Source organism: Aythya ferina, assembly GCF_964211825.1.
Source record: "Aythya ferina genome assembly, chromosome: 16".
Lineage (NCBI taxonomy): Eukaryota > Metazoa > Chordata > Aves > Anseriformes > Anatidae > Aythya > Aythya ferina.
Window position 1 is genome coordinate 13,199,992 of NC_140315.1, and position 10,096 is coordinate 13,210,087.

Genomic DNA, 10,096 nt, shown 5'->3' on the forward strand with positions numbered 1-10,096 from the left:
GCCAGGAGATTTCTTCCACATATGCAATTACTAAAATGGGGGAGGAGAACAGGACATTAAGATGAAAACCTACCTTAAGTTATCGCAGCCATGAGATAGGACGTATTCCAAGGAGAGTTTCTGAACTTTAATATTTTTCATACAGCAGTTAAGTGGTTTAGAGAAGCTGAAATCACAGGGAAGCTGCTGCCAGCCACAGGAGAAGGTCTGGGAGAGGCCAGCACCAGAGCACTGCCTTGTGCCAGACCCCTGAGCTAAATGCCACCCAAACAGGGGCTGGCTGGTGGCACACGTCCAGCAGCTGGCAGGGGACACGGGTGGCAGGCAGGGTGCAGGCACCGCTCGCCCAGACCAAGGGCATATTGGCCAGGCAGCAGTGGTGTGGCTGGGAACACTCTCCTTGGCCTGAATCCTTCATTTATGACCAGCTTTAGTAGAAAATATGGTAGCTGGCTCTCAAGAAGCTACCTGATCCCCTCTAGTGCCTCTGGGCAGGGTCAGCCCTTCCTAAACCCTCCCTGCGTGCCTAACCTCCCTCTAAAAACCTTTCAATTCCAGGCAGTTAACCTAAATCTCTCTCCCTACAAAGCAAATCCCTCACATTTGAACATCGGGGAGAATTTATTGCTTTCCTTGTTGCAGTAATTTTTTCCATATTTGAAGAAGGATATCAGCTCCCCCCCTCCTCCCTGTGCATGAGCGGCTGCAATTGCTCCACACAGGTCACGTTCCCCATGCAGGGGACACTGCAGAGCTCCTGCTTTCAGCCAGCGAGTGCCACTTTTGTCACCAGAAGGCTCCAAAATGGCTTTGGGACTGGGTTCTTCTAGGGCCACAGGGGGAAGCAGGACCCAGGCAGGTGCTCCCAGGCCCAAGGCTGGTGATGGAGACTGAAGTCAAGAAGTGCGGGCAGGGAGAAACCTCTCTAATTGATTTTAGCTTATGAGGATGTAATTAGCAACGCAGTGGGATGTAATGGGGAGTTTAGCAAATCTGATCAGCAGGATCTCAGTGGTGTTAACCCTCTGGGGGCAGAGACGTAGCCCCGCAGGCTGCCGTCCAGGCAGACGCTGTGCCTCTGGACAGATTTCTCAGGATGGAGATCACCCACCGGCAGCGCCCAGTGTCCTGCCCCATGCCATTATTATTAAGATGATTGAACAGAAGGGAAACCAGTCCTGACAAGCAATACTGAAAACTTTATGCACGAAGGATCAAAGGAAAGGACTTCATTTGACAAACCTCAGGCCCCTGACAACAGCAGCACATGCTGGTAGGATAAGACTTGTGCCAAGCGAGGTGAGGTCCTGTCCCCTCAATGAGAGTAGCTTTGCACCATGGCCAGTGTGAACCATGTGCACCATGAACTTTGCCTGCCCTCTGCCCAGCACAATTACCAGGAGATGATGGAAAGTCTCTACCCATCAAGCAAATATGACGTGGTGCATCTTTTCTTCCATTTTGAGGACAGAATGGCTCCAAAGAGAGACTTTTTCTTACACACAGTTTTCATTTTGTATGCCTCACCCTGCAGAGGGAAGTTTCTGTTCTTCAGTCTCAGCATTGCCTTTAGTAGCTAATCACACAGCACAAAGTGCAGACAAGTCCTCACTCCAATCCATGAGGAGTGCAAAATTATTGGTTTGAACGATGATTTTTGAAGAAGAGAAATGAGAGGAATAACAATTCTTCTGGCTGAAATACTGTGCTGGCCAGAAGGGTAATTTAGAGTCAGATTTTAGATCAGATGTTTTATCACCGTATCCTCAACTCTTCTTGACTTTCAACTGCAATTTGGTAAATCAGCATAATACCTAGCACAGTAATTGCTTTAGATTTTATTCCTAGTGGGGTTACTTTATTACAATGTGAGCACATTAGAGAGCTTTCTGTTGCTCTGCCACTATTATTTGTAGGGACAGAAGGTCAAATAATGCAGAACGTATGAGGTGGATGTTTTTGCAGATTATACTGGGGAGCTCGTTTGCAGGTACTAGTGCAGCTGAAGGACTTGGTGCTCAGCGGTGCTCAGCTTCGTTGTCTCAGCCTCCATCTCCATGACTCCTGCCAACCCACTGCTTCACCCTTCTGCCTGTGTTCATGCTCCCGTCATGGCTCCAAGGCAGCAAAGGGCTGGGAACCCACTGGGAAGTCTCTGCCCAGGACTGACTCTAACTTCACTTGGCAGTGCATTACCTACTGCTCCTTGTTTGCTTGAGTGGGACAATCAGGTTTCCAAGAGCAAAAGGAGATGCCATAGGGCTGTGGGCTCTTCTGCCTCCAAGCCAGGGCCCTGAGGGAGGTGGCCAGCTGCTGCTCACTATCCCATGCCCCTTGGTGGGATAATACAAACCCTTGGGCTGCAACGACATTAACATTTTATTAGGAACCAAGCTTCTTGCTGTGCAAGTCTGTGGGAAAGAATAACACTTTTACTGCTTTTCAATGTGTAATTAATGTATACTTTATTGATTGCCAGATGAAATTTAGTCACCGGAAGTAGTTATGACTCTAAAATGACAGTTACTTTTGGTGGGATAAAGGTTATTATCACTGTCTTCTGCAAAGCTCAGGGGCCCCGTGCCTGCCCTGTGCAGCCCAGTGCCTGTGGGGCAGGAGAAGGAGGGCACGGCCGCCTGGAGATGGCAAGGAGAGCTGTGGGTGCAGCAGTAACACCCACACACTGGTGGCTATCAAAGCACCTGGCAGAATCAGCCCAGCCACCAGAGTGGCTTTAGCCAGTGGCTTTAGCATCTGCGGGCATTAAGCCCTGCATCTAACGCAGCTGCCTTGCCCTGCTCAGGCTGGGATGTGCTCCAGCATTATCTCCAGCGAGACTGACCACAAATAAAAACAGCAGGCATGTTATTAACATTTCTGGCATCGAAATATGCTCCTGCTGTCAGGTCCCACGGCCTGGGCAAGGATGTCACAGCTCTGGGGGAAAAAGCCCCCGATGCTCCCCTGCAGCCAGCACTCGCAGAAAGTTACTTATCGAGAAGGGCAGGCACCGCCCAGCACCCCACCAGCCACAGCCCCTCTGCTCTCAGTGCTGCTGGCGAGAAGAGCTGCAGGGGGACTCAGCATGGGCTATCGGGGCTACACCTCTTATCATTTTATGATTTAATAATAGAAAAGTAGGCTGGAGTAGCTGGAGCAGGAGAGCACGGAGCAGGAGATGCACCTGTCCTGGAGGGTCTTCTGGAGCCTGATGTGTCCTGGGACACCCACTCAGCCAGGCACCTGCCCCACTGCCAGGCTCCTCGTGCTCCCCCAGCAGCCTCCCACAAAGGGGAAACAAAACCTGGTGCCTCCACGCAGGGAGCAGCAGAGGCCTGCCGGTGGTCTCTGAGGAATATCCGGGCAGAAGCAGCAATTCCCCTCTACGTTCCCTCCCACTGGCTGCTCGCTGGATGCACCCTACATCCGATGGGACTAAGGGGAGCAAGGAGGGCTGGCTGCTGAGAGCCACGTGGGCTTCCAGGCACAGCTCCTGCTCCAACTTGGCCCCTCTGCCCATGTAACTTTGTGCAATATCCCTCTTTTTCTGTGCAGCACATGAGGTAGGAGCTGCTGGTGGTGCTGGAAGGCCGAATGCATCCCTTCATCCTGCTGGGGCACACACATAACGTGCAATCGCTTCTGTTTCCTGATCAGGAGCCTGTAACGCCTGCAACGAAGAGGAGGGCTGGAAGAAGTCCCAGGGATTTGGGATCTCTCCAGGAGACAGAACGGCTTGGGGGAAGTTAGCAGAGAAACAGGATAAAGGCATTTCAGAACATATTGAACCTTTTTCTTTTTCTGGAACACGCAGACATCGACTAGATGCTGTCTCCGGAAGCACTACACCACAAGTAGATTTATTGGCTTGCAGCAGAGTTTATACTAAATTTTTTCTCCACCAATTTACACAAAATATTTCTGTAGTTATGCAGGGAGTTTTTGTAATTAGATCCTCGTTTGACTGCTTTAATTGCAGCTGGTCTTTTGGCAGAGGGGTTGGGCAGTACCACCCTTTAGAGGGCTTGTGCAGTCTCCCACTCACCTGAGTGACTGTGGGATATAGAGAAAAAAAAAAAAGCCACAAACGTTCCCCAAGCTGCCCTGCCAATACCTTGGAAATGGCACGTGGAGAGGCTTTTCCAGCTTCTAAAATTATCTAAGGAAAAAGGTGGGACAGGATGGATGTGAAGGCCTCTTCCATCCTCAGAAGGCATCTCCTGGGAGTTCCTCACATCACCTTGGTCACTGAGCACTGCAAAGCACCACGGCTTTGCTGCCCTCCCGAGGGACAGACAGCCTGGAAACCAAGGCTGAGTTAATGAGACACCAGAACAAATCACACGGGGGGGAGGAATTTTGGGGATCTTCAGCCAAAACACCACGGACTCTCAAGGCCTCTTTCAGTAGGCAGTAACTGCACTGGAAACATTTACAGACCAAAGCCTAAGTCAGCTTTGGGGCTCCATAAATCACAATAAGAAATAACTAAATATCTTACTTTGAATAATTGAAAAACAATCTAGATTTATGTTGTAGTACAAATGCATAGTTTCCATCTTACAGATGAGAAAAATGTGATTTCTTAGACCCCCCTCAGCAATACAAGGCTGCCAATCAAAAGTTTCATGCTTCTAGGTTGTTGGGTTTCTTGTTGGTTTTTTTTTTGGTTGTTGTTGGTTTTTTTTCTTTGACCCTTTTGTAACACTGAATGCATTAAAGCAAAAAACGTCCAAGGATTGATTTCTTTTCTCTGTACTGGAATTTCTCAGCACTTCACTTTTGCTTTTTCAAGTTGCCATTTTTACACAGTTGCAGTCATTATTTAAAGCTATGGAGTTGAAAAGACTCAAAAACCTGGAGAGAATGTCTTCTCTTCCCCATAAACATTTGCCATCCTATTGTGTTCTCGTTTTTGGCACAGGGAGAGAGAAAGAAATAAGAGAAGAGGGAAGGGAATAACTGAAGACATGAATAATTTCCTCTTTCTCAAACCAAAAATGAAAAGAACGTATGAATACAGAATGAGACATAAACTTTATTTTTTTTCTTTCAACTAGAAATTTTCCATGCAAAGATAACAATGTGCCTCTGCTGCATCTATGCCTGTGGCTCCTTTGACACTCAAATCTTTTCCCTCACAGCCCAGGAGGAGAGAACGGGACATTGGAGCCTCCTGGGGAGTGACTTAAAACTCTTTGGGTGTCTTCAGCTTGGGATTTGCACAGACATTAGCACCCTGGAGCTACGGGCTCTGCAGGAAGCTCCAGGTAGGTCCCACAGGTTCAACTCTCTATGAGCGGAGTGAGCACAGGACAGGTCTCTTCTGTGCTTGGGTGTGCTCCTTGGGGTTGCTTCATTAGAGCAAACAGTGTAATATTGCCCTTTTAAGGTTTTTAAGACATCTGGAGGGTCAGCAAGATGGGTAGCACTTTCCTGCCGTGTGGAGCAGACGGCAGGCCTGTGCTGGGCAGTGGGCTCCTGGGATCAGGCACCCAGCTCCCCCTCAGCAGCTCCTGCTCCTGAGGCTGTGGGTGCTGAGACCAGTGGGATGAGGACCAGGTGGTGGATGCGGTGCTGGGGAAAGATCTGGCTGAGTGTTGACTTCTTTTTTTTTATTATTCTGTTTTTTTCCCATGATTTGCCGTGCCAAAGTGGGTGCTGTCAGCATTCCCCCAGCATTGCTCCACCAGCGTACCGGTGCTGCAGTCAGGGAGCAGCACTCTCCTCCCACCACTCTCCTCAGCAAGCACATTGCTGGGGTGGAGGTGGCCCGGTAACAGCTGGGAGAAGGAGAAGGACCACCCAAAAGCCTGGAAAAAAAAAAAAAAAAAAAAAAGTAATTTGCCCAAATAACTGCTGAAGAACCCAGCAAGGAGTTCCCTGGAGCAGAAAGACCCCATGCCACAAGCCCTAGATCTGGCCACCAGAACCGTGGGAGAGGCAGCCTGGGTCGTGATGGCCAAAAAGGGCTGGAGAAGGCTGGGGGCCCAGCCAAGAGCCACCATCTCAGCCTGGTTATGCAATAGACAGGACGGAGGTTTCCGGTGGTATTTGCAGCAGGAGGTGGAGCCCAAGAGGTGCGAAGGTCCACCTCCCACCGCAGACCTTTCCACTCGCCGTTTGACAGCGCTCGCTTCTCAGTTTATTATCTTGCGGTTTGAAACAATACAGGAAGGATGTAGGTGTTTGCAAGAAGAAAGAGAAGGAGGAGGAGGGGTGGAGGGCTGGCGAGCCGCTGCCGGGCTTCTTGGCAGGTGTCGCTTGCTGGAAACTGCTCGCCCACGCACATTATTAAGGGCGATGAAATTAATTTGGGGGAGAATGGAGCACAAAAGGGTCATGTTCCCACCAGGGCTGGACTGAGAGGGGTGAAGATGCACTCATGAGTGTCCCCAGCCACGGATGAGGGTATCATCCATGGGAGGTTGTTCTTAACAAGCAAAAGGAAGCTGCTGCTGAGGATGAACTGGGAATTTGGTGGAGGTGGGATGAAATTGGAGAGTAAGGTTAGCTGGGAGGAAGGTGGCATGTGGGCAACACAGCCTCCAGCCAACAACCTAAGGACCTATACGAGGCCCAGCAGCATGTGGAGACCATGTGCAGGGTCATGCCAGGAGCCCGGGGTGCTGCAGGTCCCCATGGATTTGCCAGGCTGCTGCAGAGCCCACAAAACATCTGCTGGCCAAAGGGATGGGGCTGGCTACAGGGCAGGTGTCAGCACCTGGCCTGCCCTGGGCAGCATCTCCACTGCAGCTCAGTGCCCTCTCAAAAGGCTTCTCCACCATCACCTTCCCTTCAAACCACCTGTTTGTACCCCTTGCTCCTCTCCCAACCACAGAGAGAACACAAAATTTGTATCTCCCTTCAGACCACAGTGATTTATTTTTCCTTTGGCAGTCTTGAGTGAGCCACACTCCGGCAGCACATTCGCACACAGCACGTGGCCATCATAGAGCAAAACCCAGGGAGCATCTCCAGAAACGGTGGATTTGCTGGGTTTTGGAACACCCCAGCACAGAAATGCCCAGGAGAGCCCGGTTTGCACAGCCAGCTGATTTTTACCTGGTGTAACAAGGGCTGAGGAAATACAACGGGGGCGGGCAGGTTGGAAGGCTGCTTGGAAACCAGTGGGTTTCGCCTTCAACACAGCTGAGACTTCTTGCATAGCCTGCAAAATGTGCCCAGCGAATGATTTCAGCCCTGCACAGAGCACTCAGGGTAAAAACAGAGTGAGAAGCAGAAAGGTGTGAATGCTGTGTGGCAGTGCTCTGGTAGCAGGGAACATCACAGGAACAGTGCAGATGAGCCTGAACCAGGGGCAATCCGGTCAAACCCCGTAATTTCACTACACAGCAGTCAAATAGTAGCAGTAGCAGAATAAAAACCAACATTTGTGCAAGATTCTTTATGTTATATAATACTCTTCCTCCTCCTCAAAAACAAGGCAAACAAAACCCACCAAACTAGGATCGTTTTGAAAATTTCATCTTGGGGAAAAATACGCAAATGTTTTTTGAAAAGATATCCTCATTTTCAGAAGTGTTTTATTGCACTGCTGTGAGGTCACTGTGCTCTCCCATCACACCTGACATCAAGCCGATAACAAAACAACAACAAATGGTCAATCCAACCCACCGGCACATATTTTGCAGGAAAAGTTTCCCTGGGCTGCACAGATGCTGCAGGTGATCTCCACAGCACTGCGAACCTCACATGTGAGCGATCTGAAGCGGTTTTGTCCCAGCTCCAGAGCAGGACCCAGCACAGCAGCAGGGACGTGGGACAACAGCAGTGCCCTCAGCACCGCCCCGCAGCTTGGCACCGCTGCAGGCTCCTGGGACACCGCTGTCCCCTTCCCCGCAGGGAACACCCCAAGCCGGGAAGGGAGCTGGCAGCTCCCCAGGCGGGATGTGGAAGGTGTATCGCTGCCGCAGTGACAGGAAAGCTGTGCTCTTGAGCGGCGTTATCTCATCTATTTTGCAAATACAAATGTGATAGAAATCTGCAAAATAAGGAATATGCATTAACTTCTGAAAAGTTTTGACTACATATCATTATCTGTAATTTCACTGCTTTGATTTGCATATTCATAAAAGAAACATACAGCACGGATGTGTCAAAGGCTTTCAGATGAGCACGAACAAAACCAGCAGACTTGCAAGCTCAGTTCTGAAGTAATTGCTAAGAAGCCTTTGGTTTCCCTGATGTTAGTTTAATATTTTGTCCTTGAGCTTGCGAAGCGTTTCCTAGGTCCTGCTCTGCTTTGCTCATCTCAGAAGGCAAGAGCAAGCCCTAGGGCTGGGTGATGTGCACACATGGTGCACGAGCACTAGCAAGACAGCTCGGTGATTTTCCAGCTCAGGATGCTGTTGTTCGGGGTTATCCCAGCCCCAGCAGCACTGAGCATCCTCCAAAGAGCAAGGTGACCTGAGAAGAGATGCCGGGTGGATGCGCTGCACCCCATCGTGCTGTAGGTGCTCAGCCTGTGTGCATCCTTCTCCAAGTTCCATCAGCGAGCACCACCAGAGGTGTTGCACAGCCCTTGTTTTTCAGCCCTGGGACACAAACAGGCAAACCTGGGGCCACCATCCCTGCAGGCAGCTGGGGAGGCGGCAGCGCCTGCAGCATGGCTGATACCGAGGTGATAAAAAGCATGAGAGACTTTGCTTTTAACTTATTTCCACGCTTTTAAGCTGTTGAGTAGGTGAAGCAACTGCAACTGCCGCTCTTTGTGCTGTTGCTCTTGATATCACAGCAACGTTATTCCAGGGCCTTGGGGACGCTTGTGATTCACCTCTCAGTCTCTTCTATAGCACCAAAATCTTTCCTTCCTTTTCCTTAATCCTGTACAGAGGAAGGGCTCAGTGAAATTGGATCCCACATTGTCACCCACGTCCCTGCGGCAGGAGCAGCACCCATCACGTTCAGTGGTCCTCGGGGAGATGCCAGCTGGTGTTCAAGGAGAGCAGAAAAAGAGAAAATGTTATTTTTCAATTTCCCTCTAACATTTTTCAGGGTTGTTTTTTTAACAAGATCGCAAAGCAGAGCTGACAGGCTTAAATACACCCTTGTGTTCAAAGTTGTTTTGGGTGCAGAGTGGGGAATTTTGGTTACAAAATTAAAATGCTCTGATTTCAGAAGCTGAGCCCATCCTGTTCCCCTTCCTTCCTTCTCCCCCATCCCCCACCTCTTTTTATTTTTTTTTATTTCTTTCCTTCCCTCTAACTACTAGAAAGCTGTTTAGGTAAAATCTGATGAATTTTGGCACCAACCTCAGCCACAGCCTCACCCCAGGGGCAGGACAGCTGTGGCCCCGCAGCGCCCCTCTTACCCTGCAGAAGAGCACTGGTTTGATGGGAAGGATTTCAAAACCCTTTCTGTCTGAAGGGCAGCTGCAGCAGCCCCTGCCCATGTCAGATCCTGACACAGATGGTTTGGGGGAGGCCATTACAGTGTCCAACTGCATGGAAAATGGGAGTTAAACTTTGCAAGACGTCTTCGGAGATTTTCAACTGGAACAGAAGAGCAGACAAGGGAAATTCCAAACAAATATGTTCAGAGTGGAAGAGTGGACCAAACCCTTTTTTCTGAGCCGTGCTGAGCACCACCAATAAAAGCTCTCTGTAATCATCACCCTATCCCCTCCTGTAGCAGCCCAGAGCTGATGTCCTCATAGGTGCGAGGCAGCAAGGAATGTGCCTTCCATAAGAAGTGGTTTTCCCTCATTTTCCAGCCTTTCCAGTCCTTCCCCACTTGGTTTCTGGATGGGAACAGACAAGAAAACGGCCTTTGCTGTCCAAGGACAGCTTAAAATTGCACATGCAAATGGTGGTGAAGCACAAGCAGGTGCTGGTTTACCTAGGATGGGGATCAGCAGGGTGGGGGTAATCAGCCCAGCTTAGGCTGGGCAGTAAATACACGGGTCTGTCTGTGAGGGCGGCACTGGCCCTGCCACAGAGGCTGAACCCTTCCCTCAGCACGGGAATGCTGGTCCCACTGCGTTACAGGGCTTTGCTTTTCCCATATAGCTGCAAGTCACCTCTTCTGGCAAGTGTCCAGTTACTTACAAGAAGGCAAAAAGTAAGCCTGCCTT